This window comes from Mesocricetus auratus, unplaced genomic scaffold (assembly GCF_017639785.1).
Source record: "Mesocricetus auratus isolate SY011 unplaced genomic scaffold, BCM_Maur_2.0 Super-Scaffold_100044, whole genome shotgun sequence".
NCBI classification, from domain to species: Eukaryota; Metazoa; Chordata; class Mammalia; order Rodentia; family Cricetidae; genus Mesocricetus; species Mesocricetus auratus.
The window spans coordinates 7,249,245-7,260,885 of NW_024429221.1; the positions used below are offsets into that span (position 1 = coordinate 7,249,245).

General features: G+C 42.5%; 1 pseudogene; it reads right to left on the minus strand.

The window, feature by feature from the left end:
- Positions 1-1,553: 1,553 nt before the first annotated feature.
- LOC121135867 lies at positions 1,554-2,750 on the minus strand (annotated as a pseudogene).
- Between the last annotated feature and the right edge of the window lie 8,891 nt (positions 2,751-11,641).

Sequence of the window (11,641 nt, forward strand, 5' to 3'; positions counted from 1 at the left end):
CTTATTTCAACACTGCACATTCATCTTGCTTCCTTCTGTGTCTACTAGTGACTGCCAAGACTTTGTCCTTCTTTAGGGCATTCTCTCTGTCCCTAAATTCCTTCGTATCTATCAGCCAATCAGCTTTTTTTCTTTTTAGTCTTTGTGATTTTTTGAGACTCGGTTTCTCTGTGTAGCCGTGGCTGTCCTGGAACTAGTTCTGTAGACCTGACTAGCCTTGAACTTACTGACTGAGTGCTAGAACTAAAATTGTGTATCACCACTGCCCAGTTCTGCTTTTTGTTAGCAATGAAAGCAATGCATTTTCAGTGTACATGATTATTCCACAGCAACTTTTCATAAAACTTAATTTACGTTTCCACACACATAAGTCACTTTCTTTCCTTTTTTTCGAGACAGGGTTTCTCTGTATTGTTTTGGAGGCTGTCCTGGAAGTCACTCTGTATACCAAACTGGCCTCCAACTCACAGAGATCTGAATTCCTCTGCCTCCTGTGTGCTGGGATTAAAGGCGTTTACCATCAATGCTTTGAATCACCCTCTTAAATCCTCACAACTTACTTAGACTTTCATTTCCTTTGACCTTTCAACATTTTTAGAGGTTGCATTTACAGACTTTTATAATTGGGCTTTTCCTATGCAGACATTTGTAACTTTTATTTAGAAATCTATATACGTTTTCTTAGAATCTTACCATTTTAGAACTTTATAACTTGGTGATAGGGAAGGCAGGGTGTTGTATAGTGGAGGTAGGGTTATTTCACTGGTTTAGACGATAGATTTTGTTTAGGTTCTATGAAAAAAATTCTTATCTGCTAGGGTGAGAGTCAGATGTGTTTCCAGACAGGATAGTACCATTGACCTGTGTGTGTGACAAATGATTCATGCCTATAACCCCAGTTCTGGGAGAAAGGATTCCACCCCCAAGCTATGTCAATGCCCAATGGTTAGCTCTGTGTCCTCGGAAGAGCAGATATCTGTAACTGCCTGGTTGTGAAGATAGGTGATATAAAATCATTACTTGTATTTAAAATGCCACTAAGCAGCAAAATTACAGTACTGTGGTGCTGATGAATGTTTTGAAAACATTAAGTATTGCAAGAGGACAGAGTATCTGTATCTATCTTTGTTTCTACTTATCCTGCATATTGGAGGTGAGATTCACTGTTTGAAACAGCAAGGCCTAAGAGAACTTTTCTAGAATTCACTGGTACCACTTGAGTACACAGGGCCTAACTCTATAAAACTAGTTTTCTAATTTGTTCGAATAAAATGTAAATAGCTTCTAGGTGCTGTCTCAAGTGGGTCTTCCTAAGCCTATGGACCTGATGAAGGCAATACTATGGCAAATTCCCTTCTCCCCAGACGGTACTCCTTTGTATTTAGTAAGCAAACTAGGGGTTCAGGAGGAGAAAACAAGGGAATACAACAGCACAGAGAAGACAGGTCCCCTTCTTTCAGGCATGCTCTGGGTTTTAAACGATAACTTAGGATACGAAAGTGATGAAGATGGAGTCGAAATCTGAGCATTCCGCTAAGGGCCATGCCAGTCAGTCAGTCATCTCCACCTTCGTCTGCACTACTAGAGTCTGAGGAGCTGCTGGAGTATTCCTCTTTGCCATCTTCCATCGTATTCATATTCAGCCCGGAAGCCTGGGAGCCACCATCATGGCCCTGAATATTCTTTGGGGAATCTGCTCTAGGAGCTGGCGGTGCATGCATGTTTCCAAGCCCAACTTGCATGTCCTTTGCTGAGGTGGACTCCTGATGCGTTGGTTGACATTTGGGGCTTGGACCTCCAGACTTGGCAGTGTTCTTTCGCTTCCCAGAGGTGGCCCTTGCCTCTTTGTATGCATCATACTCCTCTGGTGACAATCCCTTGAGCCAGAGGTCCATCTTCACCCAGTATTGTTTCTGTAGCTCTTCAGCCTGAAGGGCATAACACTCTTTCAGGCTCTCTGGGAATCGCTGCCATAGTCTGCTGATTTCAACCCTGCGCTTCCTAAGGGGTAGATGGCACAGCTCCAGACTTGACCACGAATCTTGGTGAAATTTGTGATATGCATTCATAGGGGGTTTCTTGGGTTCTCCCTGAAATTTCATCACTGTGGGAAATGTTTTGGGAGATTCCTTTCTTAGAGGGGACTTTACGATTTTCCTGTCTCCCTGTATTTTCTTAGGGACATCGGTTTGGTGGTTCCTGGTCACCACAGATTGCTTAGAATGCTCTGAACCACGGTGATTTTCCCTGAATTTAGTTAGTTTTTCCTTAAATTCTTGTTTCTCCTTCTGGAAGGCCTGAATATATTTCTGCTTGATCTCTTCTGGCAGCTTGTTGTATTTCTCAGCCAGGATTTTGGTCAGCTGTAGGTTGTTGTACTAAGGATACATCTGACAGTACTTGGCCCGCTGCTCCTTGTAAAAGCACAGATAGGCAGTCAGGGGTCTTTTGGGGAAGTCAGGATGTTTCTTCACTCTCTTACTCTTGCGAGGCTCTTTTGTAAGTTCAGAGGCTTCCAGCACTAATTCTGAGAGTGTGGGGTACTTCCTCAAATTATGAGAAATCTGCATCCACTTTTCTTTGCACATTTTTCCCGAAAAATGGTTAAAATCCACTTTGTCCCAGTCTAGATCTTCCTGGGTCTTTTTGAACGCTCGGGAGTCGTCTGAGGGGATATTATTTTTCATGCATTCCAGTAACTTCAGAATGTCTCTTTCGGACCAGTGATGTTGCTTATCAAACGATTCCATTACTAGCGTAGGTTCTGGGTCCACCAATAGTATCTCTGTTTGCAACCACCTCAACGGTTGCTGAAACTGCTTAGATTAACACACACAACTTAGTATATAGTTTCAGAATTCCACAGTTTGTGTGAATCAGTATTTCTGAGGAGAAATAAAAAGAATGCTAAGCTTCAGTATTGGGATTTGCAAAAACAAATCAGGTATCACTTGTAACATGTATCCTATACAATTAATTTTCTATTAACAAGCTAAACGGATAATGCATCCTTTTGACATAGAAGGTTTTTTGCCTAACATGTAATATATGCTTCAGCCTCCTTTCCCAAACATGACCAGAGCTTACCTGAAAAATGAGGGAATGAAGTGGGCCATGGTGATATACTGCTTTATTCCTCAGAACCAGGGAGATAAGTTTCTGTAAATTCAGGGGCAGCCCGGTGTATATATTAAATTCTAGGACAACCAGGGGTATAAGGTGATGATACTCATATGTGTGTGTGTGTGTGTGTGTGTGTGTGTGTGTGTGTGTGTGTGTGTGTGTGTGAAATAAGCACCAGGCAGGAGAAGCAGAGAGAGAGAGAGAGAGAGAGAGAGAGAGAGAGAGAGAGAGAGAGAGAGAGAAGTCTGGTGGGAAATGGGAAAAAAGACAAGAACAGAATGACAAAAAAGAAAAGGACTTCCCCACTGCAGAGCCCCTAAGTGCGGCTGCTCACTGGATAGAGCCAAGAAGTTCATCACTTACATGCAAATGAGAGGAAAACAGGAGACAAGACACTGAACTCCCTAGACATCCATCTGTGGCATTCTTATGTTTTGGACATGTATCTATAATAAATTATGGATTTACATAGTTCTCTAGGACTTTGCACTGGAAGTCAGAGTTGAATCTCTTCCATTGGTTTCAAACAAGCTTGTCATGATCACATTTGCACTTTTATTTGGCTACTCTTTCTACACACACACAAGCCTCAGTAAAGATATTGCCTGTCTCCTAAGCATTCTTTAAAATATCTGGAACCTAAACTTGCACACATAGCAACTTCTATGAGGGTTGCTATTCTCACACCAATATTGTACCAATATTGTCCTTTCTCTGGAATGTGGCTCAACAGATCTCTCTGAATATTCTCATTATTGTTTCAAAAATGTTCTCTGAACCTTTCAACCTTACATAAGCCAAATTATACGCAATCTGCACATATGGTTTCAGGGCTATGTGCTCTGGCTCATCCTTGGGAGAGGCTAATTCTCTTGAAGGATACATCTTGAGAGTAAACTTCCAAATACTTGAGAATAACACTGAGAATTATTTTTAAGTGTGATAACATAAAAATGATATATCCATCCATCATTTAAAATTTCTCTGAAAAGAACACTGATTATAAGATTAGTTGAATCATACTTTTTAAAATTGAGTCAAAATCAACATTATCAAGCACAGGCTTGCTTCCCATTAAGGGTCCTCCTTTCTGAAGCTCCCAAGTAGAACCAAATAAATCTGAGTGTTTTCCAAGGACTGAACTCCTGGAACCCAGTGGCAGAGAGGGTGGAGTGATGAGCAAAGTCTTGAGACTTAGCTGGAGAAACCCACAGTGACAGCTGACCTGAAGAATGGGGAGCTCTTGGACCACAGACTGAGAGGTCAGCATGGTACTGATCAGGATGCCCTGAATTTGGGTGTCAGTGAGGAGGCCTCACACATCTATGGGGCCTTGGGTAGTAAGTCAGTATTTATCCTTAGCATAGCAATGGACTTTGGGTGCTATCTCATCCTGGACACATGAGGGAGGGCCTAGGCCTGCCCTGGATGAAATGACATATTCTGAAAATTCCCCCATGGAGGGACTCACCCTCTCTAAGGAAAGGAGTGGGGACTGGTTAGGAGGCTGGGTGGATGGGTAGGAGCACAGCAGAGTGGGGAGGGAGCCTGAGATGGGATTGACATGTGAAGCATGCTTGTTTCTAATTTACATAAAAAAGCTGAGTGGTTTTAGTTAGCTTTTTGATTATTCTCTTAAAGCTAGGGTTAGAACAAAACATGTACTAGGCAAGCTATTAATGAGCCGAGACCCTGCCACTAGGAGTTCCTTAAATGTATAATGTTACTAAATGAATGTGTCATAATACACTAATAACATAGTATTTTTTAAATGCTTTAAAAATACCCAAGTGGTGGTGGTGCACACCTATAATTCCAGCACTCAGGAGGCATAGGCAGGTGAATCTCTCTGAGTTTGAAACCAGCCTGGTCTATAAAGCCAGTTCCAGGACAACCAAGCTGTTACACAGAGAAACCTGTCTCAAAAAAACAAAACAAAACAAAACACAAACCAAATCCCCCACCCAAAAAGCTTCAAAGTATATTTGAGGCTAAAGACTGTAGTTTCTCATACTGTAGAAGCCTTTATATACATACCATTTTTTAAATTCTATACTGTACATTAAGTTTAGATCCCAAGCAAAAAATAGAATGACATGATACCTCCATACATTCAATACTTAGGTTCACAAGGAACATAAAATAGATGGAAAAATCACATTAATTTTAAAGTTTAAAGTCATGATAGACTAAAACTCTGTAGCTTATAGAGGAAACTGAAAATAATGACATCCTGTTTATTAACTATGCCCCATAGAACTATTTGAGAATCTTTGAATTAGAAAAAATATAAAGTCATACACTCAGGATTTCAATTCATCTCCAAATCCTCTGGTCTCATCAACGTTGCAAGAAAATCTGTCCTTTGCTTCAGGAATGCTGTGTCTTTGTCTTCTCAGTTCTCTGCACACCTCCAAGTGCCTCTGAACTGAACACAACTTCCAGTTGAAGAGCCTTTATATTAGAGAGCTGGAAGCCCCACCTTAGGGTGGAGTGTTTACATATTAGCCTGATCTTATCATCTCTTTCCTCAGCACTCTGGATACACCTTGAGTGTTGCTTTGGCCCTCATGGCTGTTTTCCTGTAAGCAACTAGACACTCCGGTAATGAATTGACTCTGTCTGTCTGTGTCTCTCTCTCCCGCTGATTTAAATAGGGTCTCTCTGTTATGTACAAGAACTGGAAGAAAGAGCAAACCAAAAAATACAAGAGATGGGAGAAAAAGCCAACCCAAAAATGCAAGAAATGGAAGAAAGAACAAACCAAAAAATTCATAAAAGGCAACAAATGGATGAAAAGATACACCGAAAATTGCAAGAAACAATGCAAACAGTACAAGGCTTGAAAACTGAAATAGAGACAATAAAAAACACAATCTGAAGAAAAGCAGGAAATAGAAAAGCTGGGCAAATGGTCAGGTACCACTGATACAAGCATTACCAACAGAATGCAAGAGATGGAAGAGAGAATCTCAGGTGTTGAAGATACACTAGGAGAAATGGATTCATCAATCAAAGAAAATCTTAAGTCCAACAAATCCTTAACACAAAACATCCAGGAAATATGGGACACCATGAAAACACCAAACCTAAGAAAAATAGGTATAGAAGAAGGAAAAGAAAACCACTTCAAAGAGATAGAAGACATATTCAACAAAAGCTTAGAGGTAAACTTTCCCAACCTTAAGAAAGACATGCCAATGAAGGTACAAGAAGCTTACACAACACCAATTAGAGTGGATCACAAAAAAAATCCCCTTGCCACATAATAATCAAGACCACAAACATACAGAATAAAGAAAGAATATTAAGAGCAGCTAAGAAAAAAGGCCAAGTAACATATAAAGGCAGACCTATCAGAATTACACCTGACTTCTCCATGCAAACTCTGAAAGCCAGAAGATCCTGGATAGATATTCTACCAACACTAATAGACCATGGATGCCCGCCCAGACTACTATACCCGCAAAGCACTTAATCACTATAGACCGGAGAAAACAAGATATTCCATGAAAAAAATAGATTCAAGCAATACGTATCCTCTAACCCAGCCCTACAGAAAATTTTGGAAGGAAAACTCCAACCCAAGGAAGCTGACTACAACCAGAAAAACATAGGCATCAGAGAGTCCCTCTCTTCAGACAGCCAAAAGAACAAAGAGGTTTAATTCCACACATAATCCTCCAGACTTGGCAAATTGAACGAATTGGTACAGGAGTCAGCTTCCTGAACATAGCACCAGTAACACAGACACTGAGATCAACAATTAATAAATGTGACCTCCTAAACGGAGAAGCTTCTGTAAGGCAAAGGGCACAGTCACCTAGACAAAAAGGAAGCCCAGACAATGGGAAAAATATTCACTAGCCCCACACATGACAGAGGGTTGATCTCCAAAATTACAAAGAACACAAGAAGCAAGTCCCTGAAACACCAAAGGATCCAATTAAAAAGTGGGCTACAGAACTAAACAGAATTTTCAATAGAGGATTCTAAAATGGCTGGGAGGCACTTGAGAAAGTGCTCAACATCCATAGGCATCCTGGAAATGTAAATCAAAACAACTCTGAGATACCATCTCACTCCTGTCAGAATGGCTAAAATCAAAAACACCAATGATAATTTATGCTGGAGAGGATGTGGTAAAAGGGGAAAACTCCTCCATTGCTGGTTGGAGTGCCAACTTGTTCAGCCACTTTGGAAATCAGTATGGAGATTCCTCAGAGAAATGGGAATAAACCTACCACAAGACTCAGCAACTCCACTCTTAGGCATATATCCAAAAAATGCCTATTAATACAACAAGGATGTCTCTTCCACTATGTTCATAGCAGCAATATTTGTAATAGCCAGAACTTGGAAGCAATCTAGATGCCCCTCTACCGAAGAGTGGAACGGGAAAATGTGGTACTTTTACACAATGGAGCATTACTCAGCAGAAAATAACAATGGAATCCTGAGATTTGCAGGCAAATGGATTGCAATGGAAGGAACCATCCTGAGGGAAGTAACCCAGTCACAAAAAGAGAAACATGGCATGTACTCTCTCTATTTGGATTTTATACATACATCTGGGGAGTGCAAGCCTACAAACACATGAAAAGAGAGTCTGGGAAACATAACCATCATTCAGTGGCATATGGAAGAAGAGGCAGACTCCTATGGCTAAGCACTGAGTTGATCTCAAGAAATCCAGTGACAGAGAACGAGGACTGATGGCCAAAGGATTAAGACTCGGCTGGTTTAACTCCCAGAAACAGCTGACCTGACAAGTGTTAGCTCTTGAATTCCAGGCTAATGCCTGGGAATCCAGCATGGGACTGATCAAGACCCCTTGAATGTGGGTGTCAGGCAGAAGGCCTGGGAAATCTATTTAGCATTGGATAGTAGATCAGTTTTTATCCCTGGTTTTCAAATGGACTTTGGACTCCCATCCAAAATGTGAGATGCACTCTCACCCTGAACTCTTGGGGGAGGGTCTAGACCCTGCCCTGGATAAAATGACAGACTATGGACACCTCCATGAAGGGCATCACACTCCCTGGGGGAATTGAGGGGATATTGGGGTGTTGGTGGGAGGGCACCAGAGGAGGGAAGGAAAATGTAGAGGGACCTGGAATTCACATGTGAAGCAATCTTGTTTCTAATTAATATTTTAATTTATATCTATATCTATATAAATTTATATATATACATATATAAAAGAAAAAACTAATTAGGACAGAACCTATATTACCCTCAACTGAGGAATGGATAGAGAAAATGTGGTACATTTGCACAGTGCAGTACAATTCAGCAGAAAAAACAATGGAATCTTGTTATTTGCAGGCAAATTGATGTCATTAGAAGAAACCATCCTGAGTGAGTTAACTAAACACAAAAAAGACAAGCATGGTATGTATTCACTCGTATATGTGTTTCAGACATGGACCAGGGTATTGCCAGCCCACAACCCCATCGCCAGAATCTCGGATGCAGGGAGCATCCTAAGAGATATTCATGTTAACCTAGAGAAGGGTTATGGGATGAGATATCTTAATTATATTGGGGTGGAGAGAAGAGCAGGGGAGAAGTAGATGGGATAAAGAAAGGGAGAAAAGATAAGGGGAGAGGAGGACATGGGAGAGCAGGAAGGTTGAGCCAAGGTAAGAATATAGGAGAACATGATGGAATATACCATTAAAGAGGGAGCTATCTGACACTAGTGAAATCATCAGTGATCTAAAAGAATGACACCAACTGTCATTAAGGCTATCTTAAATGCCCTCCCATGATAATGAGATTGATGACTACCTAATATGCCATTGTAGAACTCTCATCTTGTGGCTGATGGAGGCAGAGGCAGGCACCAGGCAGGCACCCACATATGTGAACTGAATTGAAATCCTGAAACCCAGTTGCAAAGAGGAGTGGTGACCAAAGGAATTAACATTGAGCTGGCAAAACCCATAGAGGCAGCTGACCTAAAAAGGGGGGAACAAATTGACACCAGAGTGATGACTGTGGGGCCAGTATGGGATTGATCCAGACATCCCTCCCACCGAACCTGGGTGACTGAAAGAAAGCCTTTGCAATCTGAGGGACCTTGGAGTGTAGAGCAGTATTTATTCATGGCATACAGAGAGACATAGGGAACCCATACCAATTTCAGGGATGCTCTCTCAGCCTGGACACTTGGGGAAGAACCTAGGTTCTTCCGGGAATCAAGTGACAGATGCTGAAAATCCCTCATGGAAGGCATTGGCCTACTTGGGGATCAGAGAGGACAAGTAGAGGGGCTGAGGTGTTGGGAGGATTGGGAGATGGCAGAGTAGGTGAGGGAGAAGGAACTGAGAGTTACATGTATAAAACGTTAAATAAAAAATATGAAAAACTAATAAGACAGTCTCTGTCTGCATGAGGTAGGGTTGCACAACTTACAGGTGTTTGCTACAAGTGTAAGAGTGTACTAGTAAACATGGCAATGGACAAGAAAACTTACAATAATTCCAAAAAGTGGCACTGTAGGACAAGAATGTAAGCAGCTTATGGCAATTTGCCCCTTTGTGTGAGTGGCGAAATAAACTGGTACAACTGCCTGCCCATAATGAACTTTTCCAAGTATTGGGAGAATTACAAGGACAAAATGAGATCCTGTCCTTCTGATTACCAGTGCTCTTGCTTAGCAGGAGATTGTAGAAATAGAGGGGATTAAATACAGGTATGAATTGCAGTTACAGATGGCAGGGTGCAAGGAAAGAAAGCTACTAACTAGACCTGTGCAAAGATGCCTCCCTGAGACTAGAGAAGTAGGAATCCATGGGAAGAATTTAACAGTAGGAAAAGAGCAATCAACAAATGATAGAAGATAACCTTCAAGTCTGACCTTTAATATAGAAGAAAATCTGTATTGGTGTGAGGAGCCGCCCTCGCTATCGCTATTGCCGTTAGAAGATGGCGCTGACATCCACTGTCAGTTGGAGTTAACTGTCGCTGTCAGTTGGAGTTAACTGTCGCTGTCAGTTGGAGTTAACTGTCGCTGTCAGTTGGAGTTAACTGTCGCTGTCAGTTAGAGTTAACTGTCGCTGTCAGTTGGAGTTAACTGTCGCTGTCAGTTGGAGTTAACCGTTTAAACTGTGCCTCTCCCGTGACGTCATCTGGGGTGATGTGCAAACCACCAATCCCGGCTCTACACATCTCACTCGGAGCTCCTAGGCTTATATAAGGGGCTGGGTTTCTTAGCTTGGGGTCTCCCTCTAAGAAGCTGATCATCTATCTCTCAAGATGCATTAAAGCTTTACTGCAGAAGGATCCGAGTGTTCTGCGTCGTTCTTGCTGGCGAGACGGTAGCGCGGGACATCTGGTGCCGAAACCCGGGAACTCTTCAACATCGCCGGCGCCGCGGGAGACCCCTCGGAAAACGGGGCGGATTCAGAACTGCAGGGACGTAGGTTCAGAGAGGTATGCTTTATCCTGAACAACCCTTTTCTCGACTTTGGCCTTAGTTTGTCATCACCGTGGGACGGGTCAGTGGAGGCTTTGGTGCTAGTCCTGTTTGTCCTTCTCCTTCATCGTGGCTGGTGCTGACAGAACGGCGCTGTCCGTCTGGCGCTGTCCGTCTGGCGCTGTCCATCTGGCGCTGTCCATCTGGCGCTGTCCAGTCTGGCGCTGTCAGTCTGGTGCTGTCAGTCTGGTGCTGTCAGTCTGGTGCTGTCAGTCTGGTAACGGAGTTGAGCGCGTTTTTTAGATAAGCTGTCAGCGCGATGGGGTCGTCACAGTCAGTGGTTACAGCCTTACAGACTGTGCTAAAACAAAGAGATCTTAAAATTGCACCACGAACACTTCAAAATTTTGTGAAGGAGGTAGATAGAGTGGCACCATGGTATGCTTGTTCCGGGTCCCTCACTGTGGCCTCATGGAACAAGCTAGGTAAAGAACTAGACAGGAAGCATGCAGAAGGAGATCTCTGCTTAGGTACCAAAGCCATTTGGAAGCTAGTTAAAAACTGCTTGGAGGATGAGGCCTGTCACCCTGCTATAATAGAAAGTCAGGGAACCTTAGAGGAAGTTCAGGATAGCATGTCAGAAACTGAACGGAGTGAGAGAATGGGAGCTCGCAAAAGAAAAGACATGTCTAAGAAAAAAGGCCCTCCCCAGGAAGTTAAGAAAGGGGAGAGAAAGAAGGGAGTTATCATTCACCCCTTAACAAATCTAAGAAAAAGAAAAAGCCAGAATCTAGTCTATACCCTGCAGTAGAGCTAGAAGCCTTGGAGCTAGATAATTCTGATTCTGACACTCTGGATTCTAGCGAAGAAGGTGGTCTAGAGGAGGAGGTGGCACGGTATGAGGAAAAAAGATATCACCCTGATAGACACCGGCCACTGAAAACAAAAATGAATGTGAGGCCACCGCCTATAAATCCGGCGGGCTCACGCCCCTCAGCGCCTCCGCCATATGAGCTTCGGCTGAATACTGGTACTGACTCCTTTTTACCTTTAGAGGAACGGAGAAAAATACAAATGGCTTTTCCAGTATTCGAG